General features: G+C 38.0%; 1 non-coding gene across 1 annotated transcript; it reads left to right on the forward strand.

The window, feature by feature from the left end:
• Positions 1 to 11,261: 11,261 nt before the first annotated feature.
• On the forward strand, positions 11,262 to 11,368 carry LOC141723061 (small nucleolar RNA R71). Its single transcript, XR_012576054.1, has one exon. It is a non-coding gene; the product is annotated as a small nucleolar RNA R71 (small nucleolar RNA).
• Positions 11,369 to 12,540: the final 1,172 nt, after the last annotated feature.

A 12,540-nucleotide genomic window follows, 5' to 3' on the forward strand; every position in this document is an offset into this window, starting at 1 on the left:
AATAGAAACATGGTGGATAAATCAAAATTCAAATGTTTCAAATGTGGCTTGGCAGGGCATTTTTCCAGTGACTGTAGGAAGTCAGATTCCAGTAAGAAAAAGTTTGAGTCTGTGGATTATAAGCAAAAATACTTTGATCTACTCAAGCAAAAGGAAAGGGCTTTTATTACATAAGAAAATGATTGGGCAGCAGATAGTCTGGATGAAGATGAAGATGTCAGCTATGTCAATCTAGCCCTAATGGCCAAGTCTGATGAGACAGAAACAAGTTCCTCAAGCAATCAGGTAATTACTACAAACCTCGCACATTTATCTAAAGCTGAGTGTAATGATGCCATTAATGACATGTCTACAGAGTTATATCATTTGCGTGTTACACTTAAGTCTCTTACTAAAGAAAATGCTAAAATCAAAGAAAACAATTTGTTTTTGAGTGAGAGGAATAATGTGCTTGAGTCTCAGTTTATTGACTTTGAGAAATTAAAAATTGAGTGTAAGATTACCAAGGAGGAATTAACTGAGTCCTTGAAAAAGGAAGAAATTTTGAAGAAGCAGCTCGAGCGTGAATAAGAGGTGATTAAGGCATGGAAAACATCCAGGGATGTCCATGCTCAAATCACCAAAGTTCAAGGAATCGAGTCTTTCTGTGATGAAGCCTGGAAAAAGAACAAAGAGAAACTAGAACCTAATTTGGTAGATGGACTGCTAACAGATGTAGACTCGACGGATGATGAGGATCATCCGTCGGATAACAAAAAGTGTTATCCGTCGAATGATGAAAATCATCATCCGTCGGCTGTGAGCAAGCCCATCAGTAAAGCCAAACTAGTTAAACTGAATGAGAAGTATGGGTCTGTTTCCAAGAACTTTGTTTCAGGAGAGTCGAGTCAAGTTAAGAAAGGGAAAAATGCTAATATTGGTCACATGACTGTCAAACAGTTAAGTGACAGACTTGAAAAGATTGAGGTAAAAACAGAGACTAAAAGGAAAAATAATAGGAATGGTAAAGTAGGGATTAACAAACACAATAACTAGACACCTGAGAAATATGCTCCTAGAAAAATCTGTGTCAAGTGTGGTAGTGTAAATCATCTGTCTGTTAATTGCAAATCTTCCATGCCTACTTCCATGTCTGTGTAACCTCAATTTCCTATCATGAATACCATGCCTCCCATGCCTGTTAATGCTATGTCTACACAGAACATGAATGCACAGTTTGCTAATATGCCATTTGCACCTAATCCTTATTATGCTGCATATAGTATGCCACAAATGCCATTTAACATGCCTCACTGGAATAACATGTTTACACACAGCATGCCATTTCCTATTATTCATAATATGCATGATAATTCTGTTGCAATGAATGGTTTCAAAGGCCCAACTCAAATGACTAAGGATGAATCTGAAATTCCCAAGTCAAATGAGATAAAGCCTAAGAAACAAAAAAGGAAAGCTAACAAGGCAGGACCCAAGGAAACTTGGGTGCCAAAATCAACTTGATTTGATTTTGATGTGTGCAGGGAAACAGAAAGAATCTTTGGTACTTGGATAGTGGTTGTTCAAGACACATGACTGGTGATTCTACCCTGCTCACAGAGTTTAAGGAGAGAGTTGGCCCAAGTATTACTTTTGGAGATGACAACAAGGGTTATACTGTGGGATATGGCTTGATTTCAAAGGACAATGTCATCATTGAGGAGGTTGCTTTAGTGGATGGTGAGTATCAGCCAGCTTTGTGATAAAGGCAATTCAGTAACCTTCAACTCAGAAGCCTGTGTTGTGACTAATAAAAGAAGCAACAAAGTGGTTCTCACTGGTGTGAGAAAAGGAAATATGCACCTAGCTGATTTCAACTCATCTAATGCAGAATCTGTAACTTGTCTTCTCAGTAAAGCAAGTCAGGATGAAAGTTGGCTGTGGCACAAGAAGCTATCCCATTTAAACTTCAAGACCATGAGTGAACTAGTAAATAAAGAACTAGCCAGAGGCATTCCTCTAGTGGAGTTTTCTAAGGATGGACTGTGTAATGCCTGCCAAAAGGGGAAGCAGATTAAAGCATCATTCAGGAAGAAACTTAATTCAACAATTGAAGAGCTTCTGCAACTGCTTCACATGGATTTATTTGGACCAGTCAATGTATTGTCCATCTCAAGGAAAAGATTTTGCCTAGTAATTGTAGATGATTTCTCAAAGTTCTCTTGGACATATTTTCTAAAGTCTAAAGATGAGGCTAGTGAAATAATCATCAATCACATAAGGCAAGTCAATAATCGTCCTGATTTCAAGGTTAGAAGAATCAGGAGTGACAATGGAACTGAGTTCAAGAATTCTGTCATGAGAGCATTTTGTGAGGAAAATGGGATTCTGCATGAGTTTTCAGCAGCAAGGACTCCACAACAGAATGGAGTAGTGGAAAGGAAGAACAGATCACTTATTGAAGCTGCAAGGACAATGCTTGAAGAATCTAAGTTACCAACATATTTCTGGGCTGAAGCTGTAAATACTGCATGTTACACTCAGAATATTTCTCTGGTTAATCAAGCAAGATGCATGACTCCCTATCAATTGTTCAAGAACAAGAAGCCAACTCTAAACTTTCTTCATGTCTTTGGCTGCAAATGCTATATTCTGAGAAATCAAACTGATCAAAATGGGAAGTTTGATGGTAAAGCAGATGAAGGAATTTTTGTTGGATATGCTGTTGGTAAAGCATATAGAGTCTAAAATCTAAGAACCAACATTGTTGTGGAATCAATACATGTTGTGTTTGATGATAAAAAGATTGAAGGACTGAAAGATGGAGATTACCATGAGAGCCTCAAATTCGACAATGTGGAGATGGTTAGTGATGATGAAAGTGATCAAAAAACGGTATCTAAGGATAATGCAGATAAATCTACTACCAATGAAGCACAAAACTCAACATCTGTCGAGTTGCATAATGCTTCATCCGTCGGGAGGCAATCCGTGTTATCCGTCGGGAGACAACCAACTTCATCCATCGGTACTCAAAATTCACCATCCGTCGGGTTATCAAAAGGAGCAGGAAGTCAAGATAGATCACCTATAGAAAGTTCCCCTTTCTCAAATCAAAGATCCACAAACTCAAGGGGAGTTTCTAACAATCAAAACTCAATCACACATCAAGACAACAATGAGGTTTCTTCATCTAGAGCTAATATACCTCAATAAAGGAAATGGACAAAAGATCACCCCTTTGAGCTTATCATTGGTGATGTTTCTTCTAGAGTTCAAACAAGAAGAGCAACTCAGGAAGAATGTCTATACAGCAGCTTTCTTTCCAAGGAAGAACCAAAGAAGGTAAAAGAAGCTCTGTTGGATCCTGATTGGATTTTAGCTATGCAGGAGGAGCTAAACCAATTTGATATGAATAATGTATGGAAGCTGGTGCCCAAGCCTAAAGGAAAGAATCCAATAGACACCAAGTGGGTATTCGGAAACAAGATGGATAAAAATGGCATATTTGTCAGGAACAAAGCTAGATTGGTTGCTAAGGGCTATTGTTAGCAAGAAGGAATAGATTTTGATGAAACATTTGCTCCTGTTGCAAGACTTGAAGCCATCAGAATCTTCTTCGCCTATGCAGCCCATGCCAATTTCAAAGTCTATCAAATGGATGTCAAAAGTGCCTTTCTGAATGGAGATTTGGAGGAAGAAGTTTATGTCAGTCAGCCTCCTAGTTTTGAAGATCCAAATTTTCCGGAACATGTCTATTATCTTTTGAAAGCACTTTATGGACTGAAGCAAGCACCTAGAGCTTGGTATGACACTTTATCAAAGTTCCTTTTGGAAAATCACTTCACAAGAGGTATTGTAGATAAAATTTTATTTTTCAAAAATGTTAATGGCTCTAGTATACTTGTTCAAATTTATGTAGATGATATTACTTTTGGCTCTACAGATGAGAAACTTTGCAAAAAGTTTGCCAAATTGATGCAAAGTAAGTATGAAATGAGTATGATGGGAGAACTAACTTACTTTCTTGGCTTACAAGTTAAGCAAGTTAGTGATGGAATATTCATTAGTCAAACTAAATATATTTTTGATCTTTTAAAGAAGTTTGATCTAATGGATTGCACATCTGCAAAAACTCCCATGGCCACTGCAACTAAGCTTGAATTAAACACTACTGAAAAGTCTGTGGATATTTCAAGTTATAGAGGCATGGTTGGCTCACTTCTATACTTAACAGCTAGTAGGTCAGATATAATGTTTGCTACATGTTTGTGTGCTAGATTTCAGGCTGATCCTAGAGAATCTCACTTGATAGCTATTAAGAGAATTTTCAGATATCTCAAGGGGACACCAAAACTTGGCATTTGGTACCCTAGAGATTCTGGTTTTGATCCACCTGGTTATTTAGATGCAGATTATGCAGGTTGTAGAATTGATAGAAAAAGTACAACAGGAACCTATCAATTCCTAGGAAATAAGCTTGTGTCCTGGTTCAGTAAAAAGCAAAATTCAGTTTCTACTTCTACAGCTGAAGCTGAATATATTGCTGCTGGCAGCTGCTGTGCACAGATTTTATGGATGAGAAATTAATTGCTAGACTATGGTTTGCAAGTTGAGAGGATTCCTATTTTATGTGATAACACAAGTGCAATTGCCATCACTGAAAATCCAGTACAACATTCAAGGACAAAGCACATAGATATCAAGTACCATTTCATAAGGGAGCATGTAATGAATGGTACTGTGGAACTTCATTTTGTTCCAAGTGAGAAGCAGCTTACAGATATCTTTACCAAGCCACTGGATGAATCCACCTTTTCAAGGTTGGTAAGTGAGTTAGGTATGCTTAATTACTCTTAAATCTATCTGAGTTATTTATAAGTTGGTATGCAGCCAGAAATTTAATTGATCTTTCAGTCATGGATGAAATTTTGGCTAAGTCAAAATTTACATCTTGACGGATGATCTTTATCCATCGAGTTTGATCATCCGTCGATATATTATTTGCTAAAAAAAATCAATTATATTTCTGGATTATTTTATGTCTCGACGGATAACAGTTTATCCTCATCCGTCGAATTGTCTTAATCTCAGCCGTTAATTCCATGTACATTATCCATCGAGTATACTTACAGTTTGTAAGCATAACACGACGGATAATGGGTGGAATTTTTACAGTTTATTTTTAAACGGCTATTTTAGGCAATTTCTATTGGTTACTTTACTTTATTATTTTTATCAGTTATTTTTGAGATAGTATAAAAGCTTATTTCATTGCAATTGCTTTTCTTTTATCATTCTCAATTCAACTGCTCTAATTTCATTCTCTCTCAAAGCACTTACTCTCTTTCTCTCCAAGCTCTTACTCTCTAACAATGGCACATGTTGTAAAGATTATGTCTTAAACTGGGTTCATTTATGAGAAGAAAAATTTCACTGTATTAGTGAACAAGGGTATTCAGCAATCGGATGACTATCACAAGATGATGGACATTGTGAAGAATTGCGAGCTCAATTATGTCATGCTGGAATCACCCACAATCTTCTGTGAAGTTGTTGAAGAGATGTAGACCACTGCTACCTATAACTCTACAGATAAGATCATCACTCTAACCATTAAAGGTAAAGAATTCTGTATAAATAGTGATGTGATAAAAGCATGTTTCAAAATTCCTGATAACAATGTGACTTCACCACACACTGACACTGATATAGTCAATATGCTCAATTCCATGCACTATGCACTTCCTACTTCTAAACTGAGTGATATTAGGAGAATGGGTCTTAGGAAAGAGTGGAGTTTCTTGTGTGATGTAGTTACAAAGGTTTTCTCAGGAAAGATCAGTAATTTTGATTCAGTGAATATTTCCATGCTTAACATGTTATACATGCTAGTTACAGATAAATTTTATAATTTCAGTGATCTTATCTTGTTTGAGTTAGGTTTTAAATTAGGGGAGTTAAATAAAAGAGGTAAAAATGTGTATTATGCTGGATTTCTTATGTTATTAGCTAACCACCTCTGTGAAGAGATTGTGCTTGAGAACCCTAACAATAAACTAGATTGTTGGGTTCAAGACAGAAGGCTCATTGCAGATTTGAACAGGGCCAATCATCACAAGGATGTGCCAATGTTCTACTTTCCTGTAATGCAGGCACCTCAGGTAAGTGAGGTAAGTTCATCCATCCCTACAACTATTCCAACCTCCACAATTTCTTTGAGTTCAAGAGTAGCTATGGCAAATGTACCAATGACCAAACAGTTGCCTACCAAAGCTGCCAAACCTACTATTATCTCAAAATCCAAATCAAAGAAAGCCCCTTCTGGTATCTCCCAAAAGATGCCAGTTGCAAAATCCACAAAACCCAAAGAGGGGAGTGTGAAGGAGGGTAAGTTAGGTGATGGAAGGGGTGAACATAAAAGAAACCCCAAGAATAAGGTTGGAGAGTTGAGTGAATCATAGCCTAGCCACACTGCAGTTTCCCAACAAATTGCAGTGCTTAAAAAGGACAAAAGCTCATTTCTAGCTGCATCCTCCCAAAAGGATGTAGCTATTGAACAAAGTTCTCAACCAAGAGCACAGGCCAAGAGGGTTGGGGACACAAGCTCACCCCAAACTTATGCCAGAAATAAGAAATCAAAAACCTTTGGGGATGCACAGGGTACACACACTGTGCAAACTGGTGCTAAAGACGACACAGTCACTGCACCTTCACAAATTCAGCTTTATGTGGCTCCAATAAATGTGGAGTCACGGCCAAAATCTCTAGTTATAGAAGCACCTCAAACACCATACTCACCAACAAATTCTCTGGATGTGGATATGATAAACACATAAATTCCTGATTTCCCTTCTTTGACTCTGTTGGGGAAGCCAAAATCTAGTGCAAGTGAGCATCATCTTTTAGATGATTTGTTGGCTCACTTACCAATTCTTTCAGGAACTGTTGTGTCATATGTGCCTAAAATATCTTCAGTCAGCACAGAGTTAACAATAGTTTCTATTCCCAGCTCATTCATTTCTACTCTCTCGACGAATATTGCCCATCCGTCGAGTAGTGATTGTATCCCGACGGATAAGCCTAACAGCAGTTATCCGTCGGATAGCAAAACCACTCACTCGATGGATATCACTCATCCGTCGAGTATCTCTGCACAGCTTCAAACTTCAATTCTTTCAAGTGCAGAAGATTTAGTGGTTGTACAGTCACTCTTAGGATTGAGAGAGAAGAGTGTTTTGAGTGAGAGTCTGGGTTGCTCCTAGGAAAAAGGAGAGGAAATGAGTGAAAATCTGCAATCCATTTCTTCAGGATTGGAAAAAGGGAGTGACAGGAGTCCCACCTTAGTAGGTAAAGGTGAGGGTGTGAGGGTGGGGAGCCAGGGTGAGACCCTGATGCAACAAAAGAGAGAAAATGAGAGAAATGCAGGTACTGGAGCAATAAGGATGGATGTCATTGCTAGTGAGTCAATGAATGTCCAGGATGCAGACAGGGAAGGACTATCTTAGCATCCTAAAGTTGTTATAGATTCTACTTCTCTTGATGCTGAGGCATTTACTCACCCTGTTCTAGCTTATCAAATCTAGCTGAACAGGGCAATGACAATGCAGAAAGGATGCTCAATTTGGTGCATACCACCCAGTCTATGCAAAGGGCTAAGGATGCCATCACAGCTTTGCCTTCTACAGCTGGTGATGTGGACTATGAGACTAGAGGTTCAGCTGATTTCTTTGGAAATGGGAGTGGGAATAGTGAAGATGAAGCAATGGACATAGGGGGAGAAGTAGACTCAAGCTCAAGGTCAGGTATTCCATCATGGGCATTCTCAAAGCACTGTGATGAGCATTACTTCAAGACAAGCCTGATCCAGTTAATTAATCAAACTCACACTGCTCTTCAAACCACTACCAATTCTAGCACCAAGAAGCTCCTTTGGGCACATCTAGCCTCCCTGCAACTTCTGCAAATCCAGGGCTTCCAGCATGCTAGAGATGTGAACACCATGAAGGGTGATATTGAGGAGATTTCAGATAAAATAGACTCTAAACTTCCAGACACTGCAATGATTGACATCAAGAGGAAATTAAGGAAAAATTCTGATCTTGCAACCAAGATAGAAGCCTTGGAAATAAGAGTGTCAGCTATGGAAGCATCTTTGACTGCCATTCATCTCCATCAAGCCCAACAGACTGATCTACTTCAAAAACTGGTGGCAGCTCAAACCCCCTCCACAACTCAACTTGATGATAACAAAAAGGGGGAGAAAGGACAAAGTGAGGGGGAGAAGATTCAGATACAAATCAGTAAAGTAATTGTGCCTTCGCTTACTATCTCAAAGCCACCAGTCACAGATGGTATAGATCTGATTCAAGCAGCAGCAGCCAACTTGAAAGTTGCTGAGAAGGAAAAGTTGAGTTTGGTCAACTGGGAGAAGATTGATGAGGAGATACAGAAAAAGTTTGAACTTGTCAAGGAGCCAGTTAAGTCAGCCATCCATCACTCTCAAGTTAAGCAAATTAGTGTGAATGAGATGAGTATGAACTATCTGGAAAGAGGACAATCTTCCTGCATCAAGTCTCCAAAGGCTGAAATGATTCTTAAACCAAGGGCAAACTACTCAAAATCATCTTTGAAGAACCCCTTGGACACTGTGTATGAGACACCCAAGCCTGATGAGAAGAAGCTTCTATCAAGATCAATTGCCTTCTATAAAGATCCAGCTGATTCAGCTTCTAAATGGAGGATTGCTAAGATTTTCAAAAATGGGAAAGAAATATGTGTGGTGGCTGGACACCCTCAATTTGCTCAAGCAAAGAGAGAAGAAAAAGCTAGATTGAAGCAGGAAAAGAAGCAGGCTGCTCTAGATGCTAAAAAGGCTAAACAGAAGAAAGAGCAGATTGCTATCTTGGCCAAGCTACATGCTGTAAATTCATCACAACAAATTCCCTCTCAACCATCTGAAGCTACTGAATCAAGGAAGCAAGTTGAAGAACGGAAGAAATCTCCAAGAAAGAAAGCATTGGCTAAAAGAACTAAATGGAAACTGGATATTGTTGACAAGGAATTGGAAGATCAATTTCCTAAGGAATCCACACCAGCTATAACTCAAGCATCAAAGCCCTCTGTGGTAATTGAAGACATAAGGGTGGTGGAACCCTACAGGAATATTCATGGTAAACCTATTGTGCCCAAGGATGAGCCAATAGAATGGGAGAACATACTAATTCCAGACTTCAATCTACCAATCCTTAGCAAGCCAAAAAGGACAAAGTCAGGAGCAGTCAAGAAAGTGAAGCTGTCACTTCTCAAATCCAAATTTATAGTCAAAGCTCAGCCCAAAGTCAATAGGGGAGACTATCTGTACTTGTGTGACATCAAAGAATTTTTTGATCTAAATCTCTATCTGGATGAACTAGATGAAGTAAGAGGTATTCATACATACAGGAACCTACCTGAAAGGTTAGTGTTCAAGTACAAAGGAGGAAAGGAGATTCAGTGGCCACTTCACGGGATTCTTCAAGAGAGCCAAGCTGTACTGATTAAAGTTTATTCATCCTTCAAGAAGAACTTTGGGTTCAATATCACTGCAAGAAGACTAGTATTGAAGAAGATTGAAGAACTAAGGAGTGTTAGAGCTAAAGATGCACTCCCAAAGACTCTAATCATCCCATACACGGGGAGAAGAGTGCATCTAAGGCCCTACTGGCTGATGGAGTTCATAGATGACAAAGGTGTGAGAAGATTCTTCAGATTAGAAGACCAATTGAACATCTCCAGCAATGAGACTCTCTTGGAAATGCAAGGAAAGCTAAATCTCTCAGAATCTGATGAACTGGAATTCCACAGGCAGCTCCAAAATCAGATTGATGAAAATAACAGAAAGCTTGGAAGAAGATCCAGACCTTCAAGAAACTAGATAAATTTGCTCAGCCTAGAGGAGCATCTTGAAAAAGACTGTGAGCAAAACTTTGTACATTTTATTAATTGAAGCACTTTTCAGTATTATCTACTATTCTTTAAAGCTGTATATTTAGGGTGTTTTGTTATCATCAAGTATCTCTTAATTTATGGCTACAATTCCAGTAGACATAAATTGGGGGAGATTATTGTGTATATGTTGTGTACTTGATGATTACTTGAACAAAACACCTTACTAGATTTTACTTAGTGAAATAATGTAGCACTCGACGGATAAGATTTATAGTCCCGACGGATGACTCATTATAGTCCCGACGGATGATGTCTTATTATCCATTGAGTGAGTAGCTTATGTAACAATAAGTCTGTAGCACATTTCTGCATTCACCATTGTGTAGATTCTGTAAGTAGTATTCAAGTCATGTTGACTTTAACTAGACATGCAGAATAGGTTGATTAATTGTACATAGATGATGTCTTGTAATTTTGCATAAGTGAAATGAAGTCAAGTGCCAGTTTGCTACCCGACGGATAACCCACAATAAAGTCGACGAATGATCTAATAGACAACCCGACGGATGATCAATATCTCGACGGATGATCATGAACCCGACGGATGAAGAATTCAAACATCAGTTGACAGTGACAACACAGTCACATGCGTCGAGTGGATGCAAATGGAATGTGGTAGCCTATTCAACTGGGTTTTTGAGAACAAAGAAGCATTGCCATTTCCATGCTATTATAAAGATATTTAAAGATGCTGTAATAGAGTAATGAAGTAGCATTGTAATAGATTAGATAATTTTTGTTTTTATTATCTTGTCTTATTACTTTGTAATCTTGGTGATATATAAACCAAGAAGTAGCAAATAGAAACAAGTAACTGAGAGACAACAAGAGAAACATTTGTAAGCAGAATTCTTAGCATTTCTCTGTATTCTCAGCAGTTCAATATTTGTAAGCAGCTGTAAGAATTTTGCACACAGGGTTCTCTCGATATATAATATATATCTCTGGTGGAATCATTCAAATCCACCATAAAGTTTTTAAAGACTCTTGTTTTTAATTACTATATTTTGATTCACTTAAGTTTTATTCCGCATTGTGCTAATCAATACACTTATATTATATTTGAGTTAGAACATTTTATTTCAAGAAAAAGTTTCAAGAATTCCATTCAACCCCCCTTCTGTAATTCTTGTCATATTGTTAAGGGAATAACACCGGCCATCATCTAAATTAGCTCATAAGCTTCCTCATAGCTCTCAGCCCATAAAGCTCCACCTGATGTTGCATCGAGCATAGGTCTTGACTGTGTTCCCAAACCATTATAAGAGCAATTTATCACCATTCAGTCAAGCATTCCATGATGAGAACACTTCCTAAGCATCTCCTTGTAGCGCTCCCAGGCTTCACAAAAAGATTCTCCCGACTGCTGTGCAAATTGAGTAACAGCATTCCTGATTGCAGCTGCTTTTGCCATAGGGAAGAATTCAGTAAGAAATTTATGAGCAAGATCCTCCCATATCGCAATAGAACCTGGTGATAGAGAGTGCAACTAGCTCTTAGCTTTATCTCTCAGAAAAAATGGGAAAAGTCTCAGTTTCACAGCATCTTCAGAAACATTGTTGAATTTGAAGGTGTCGCAGATCTCGATGAAATCCCTAATATCCATATTAGGGTCTTCCATTGGAGCACCCCCAAAGTGGACTGAATTATGTACCATCTGAATCGTGTCAGGCTTGATTTCAAAGGTATTAGCTGTAACAGCTGGCCTGACAATACTAGATTGAATGTCATTGATCTTTGGTTGAGAATAATCCTTCAACGCTTTCATTTCTGCTATTGGTTCTCCCATTGCAACAAAAACTTCTTCTTCAACTTTTTCAACTTCTTCAAAAACTTCTTTTTCCTCTTCTTCAACTTCATCTAGTGTTTCTGTAAGAACCCAAATTTTTGACATCAGTAACAAACCTTTATGGATAGTAATATAATAACTTGAATTTTTGAAACCTTGTAAAACGCTAAATAAATAGTAACCTTAATAGACGGGAAAAACTTTTTAGCCCACACTATGTTGTGCATGAGAAAATGAGATTTGAAGTTGATATTATGATTATACGTACCAAATGAGTGTATGTAAACGCTATTAATTTTCGAAGAAACAAACTTTGAAAAACGACCATATTTACGAATCATCGAGGATTACGGGAATCACAATATAATTACGAATTTAAAACCCTATGGATTTATATCCAAGTATGATAATTCAAAATATAAGGAATAAATACGAAAGGAATTACGTCGCGAACCATTTACAAGAAAGTATTACGAAAATGTTTAAGCGACCGAGCGAACACGTAACGATTAAATAAACGTAACGCACTAACTAACTATGGTAGGAAAGTAACCATGGTTACTTTATCAAATAGTGGGCTAAGGTATAGGATGATCAACCAAGGGCTAGAGAATAGTAAGCTAAATGGCTAAGCTAATTAGGTTAGCTTGTAAACTTGGAAGCCTAGCTAGATTTGCCCAAGGATTTGGCAACAAGAATAAATCCTAGGATATATACTAGAGAATAAATATCAATTACAAGCTACCACTTGCATTATTTCCAAGAAGCAACCAAGAAGCAAC

The sequence above is a fragment of the Apium graveolens genome, chromosome 4, assembly GCF_009905375.1.
Source record: "Apium graveolens cultivar Ventura chromosome 4, ASM990537v1, whole genome shotgun sequence".
NCBI lineage: Eukaryota > Viridiplantae > Streptophyta > Magnoliopsida > Apiales > Apiaceae > Apium > Apium graveolens.